This window comes from Psittacula echo (assembly GCF_963264785.1).
Source record: "Psittacula echo genome assembly, chromosome: 12".
In the NCBI taxonomy this organism is placed as follows: domain Eukaryota; kingdom Metazoa; phylum Chordata; class Aves; order Psittaciformes; family Psittacidae; genus Psittacula; species Psittacula echo.
Genome location: NC_137747.1, coordinates 5948419 through 5951558, shown reverse-complemented (window position 1 = coordinate 5951558; position 3140 = coordinate 5948419).

The following is a 3140-nucleotide window of genomic DNA, read 5'->3' as shown; positions in this document are numbered from 1 at the left end:
GGCCGATGGTCACCCTGCTCTGCCACTGCCACCAACCACAATGGAAGACAGGAGATGTCACCTGGGTGCATGGGGATGGAGGATGCTGCCGGGCAGCCAGCAGCTTGGGATACCTCACATGTAATGGGACCTGCCTGTCTCTGCCCCACTGTCTGCACGCACAGATCTGCTGCCGGACACCCAGCTCCCAGTCCCTGCCAGGAGGTGGCTCTGCAAAGGGTGGTGGCAGCAGGATTTCACAGGACTCACTGTGAATCCAGCATCCTGAGAACCAAATGGAAGCGGTTGGGAATGATCCATGATCATTCATGAACGAGCTGGAAGAGATGAGCCAGCAGTGTGGGGATGGACATCCACCGTGGTCAGGGCACAGGGCTCATGCCCCATGCCTCAGTCACAGATGGGAGTGGGGCTGGCCATAACCCCCTGCTCCCCGCAGCCCTGGGGCCTTCAGAGCCTTCACTGGTATGCTTTATGAGCAGAAGGGTTTATTCTGGGAGGAAAAACCAAGCTGAGTCAGGTTAAAGGCTGCACTCACACAGGAAATGGCAAACATGGACATCTCCATACGCTGCATCCGGGATGGCTGTTGTTTTCCCCCTCTGGAGCTCCCAGCAGCAACAGCATGCTGGGTTCCCACGACTGGCATGGCCAGACCCTGCACAGCGGTGGGACAAGACTTGCCTGTCCCATGCAAGATGCAAAACCAAACCCCGGGCCAGGAACAGGAGCGGTGGAAGCACTTCCCAGGCTGGGTGCTCAGTAACGGGGTGTCGCAACCTTTATGGTTTTTAAACCTTTATGAAAATACAGCACGGGGCTGGCAAGCGCTCCTGGGACGATCCACACACGCACAGGACATCGAGCACCCTTTGTGACTGTCACCCATCTGCTCTTCGAGCTGCCCAGGCCCCAGCCAGCCGGTCACCCACCAGCATCCCTAAGTCCTTCTCCTCAAGGCTGCTTTCCTCCTACCCAGCCTGAGTCTGTGCTGCTGCTGGGGATTGCCCTGATCCGTGTGCATGACCTTGCACTTGGCCTGGTTGAACCTTAGGATGTTCACCCGGGGCCACGTCTCCAGCCTGCCAAGGTCCCTCTGGGTGACATCCCATCCCTGTACTGCATCAGCTGCACCACTCAGCTCGGTGTCCTTCACAAAGCTGCTGGCTTTCCTGTACACCTCACACCGCAGCTCCTGTCCCACCTCTGCGTCCTCAGCACAATGGGGAGATGTGAGACCTTACCCGGAAAAGCTGCTAAAACTGGCTCAGACAGGAGGCAAGGGAAGGGAAGGAGCAAGGCACCCTGCCCAGAAGCAGCCTTGCCCCACAGCCCATCGGCAGTGACACCGCAGAGGGACCTGGTTCACACCAAGAGCCAGGACCTCACCCACGCTGACAGGACAAGCTGCCACCGGCCCCTGAGAAACATCAGCTCCGCTTCTCCTACAGAGCCCAGGGCTCGGCTGAGGGCACGAGAAGATTCCAAAGGTCACCAGTGGTTTATTTTTGCCACAGAGGAAACAGGGCTGCTGTGAACTGAAGCAGTTGCGTGCTCCCAGCTCCAGTTCCTGTGCGGATCATTCCTAACTGCTTCCATTTGGATCCCGGCATGTGAAGTTTTTCATCTTTAAAATGCCAACCAGCACTTTGGGCCAAAAGCTTTCACACTGGAGGTTTCTAAACTTTCTTCCAGATTGGTCTGTGCCTGCACTGGGAAGCACTGATCCCTGGGGAAATGATGGGGGATGTTTAAGGGTGGCAAACTGGGAATTTATCCCATCTCTCCCAGCCATTCCTACCCTTTGCCTATGAAGTTCCAGCTCAACCCTTCTGACAACAGGCAAGGAACCTGATCCAGGGACCAAATGAGCGCACCACACAGGGTGCCAGGGTGAAGGAGCCCCATCAAAGAGGTCTGTCTAGCAAGCCCCTGGGTACCATCTCCTGCTCCCATCATGGACTGGCTTCTCCTGCCACTGTTCTTTGGGATCCCGACCACTGACACCTTTCCCAGGTTCCAGCACAACTCAGCCCAATGGGGACCCCATTCCTGCACCTTGGAAGGGAGACCAGGCTCAGAGGAAATCTAAGCATCGATGAGTGCAGCAGTGGCTCCCATTGAACCCAGCCCTATGGCACTGCTCCTGCCCCAGCAGTGTGGAACATGGGAGGAGGGAGGAATGAGCCCCCCCATGCTCCCAGGGCAGGATGGGCTCAAGGGAGAGCAGGAAGCCCCTGACTCTCCCCTGCATGGGGCTGCAAACTCATTGCTGGGGTAGAAGGGTCCAGGAAGTGTCCCGAGGAAGACGGGGATGGCAGGGAAACCAGCGACCTCAGGGGCACAGCACAGCTGCAGCTGAGCCCTGCAGATGCGCACGGTCCCAGTACAGGCAGGGGGGGTCACACTGGCACTGCCGGTCACAGCCACAACGGCTGCATTCAGGAGCTGGTGCCAGGTCCATGTGAGCAGCGCTGCTGCCTGCGGTCCTCTGCCCACGGTGGAGCTGAGCAGAGAGGACGGGAGCATGGAGCTGCCTGCAGCACTGCCACTGACCCCAGCACTGCTTGTGTCTGCTCCTGCTGGCCCATCCTGCAGTGCAGCCCCCCCAGGAGACCCCAGTGTGGGGGACCATGGGCTGAGAAAGGACATGGGTCCCAGCATGCTGCCAAAGGGACATCTCAACTGACGGATTCGCCATCGCAAACCTTTAGAAGAGTTTTTGAGCACAGCTGCAGCAACCCTGATTGAGACCAGTGGAAACGCTGTCCCAAATCTTTTGCTTCTAAATATCACCCATGGCAGGAGCAGCACCCAATCCTGGCAGCCTGGCCGGGCATCCCAACCCTTAGCCTTGCTCATGCTTGCTCCCTTGGAACTGCAGCCAGGGCCGGAGCAGCTCCATCTGTCCAGGCAGCAGGAACCATCCCCCAGACCCTTCCTCTGTGCCGGGTGCTGGCGGAAGGACTCCTCCACAATCACAGCCCTGGAGCTGGCAAGGGCCAGCTCGCTTCTGCTACAGCTGGACCCAAAATGGGTCCAAAATGAGGGAGGTTTAGGGCAAGAAATGGCCGGAGCCATTTGGGGTTCCGGGTTAGCGAAACAGGCACATGGGAATGGTTGACTGCAAAGAAAGCCTT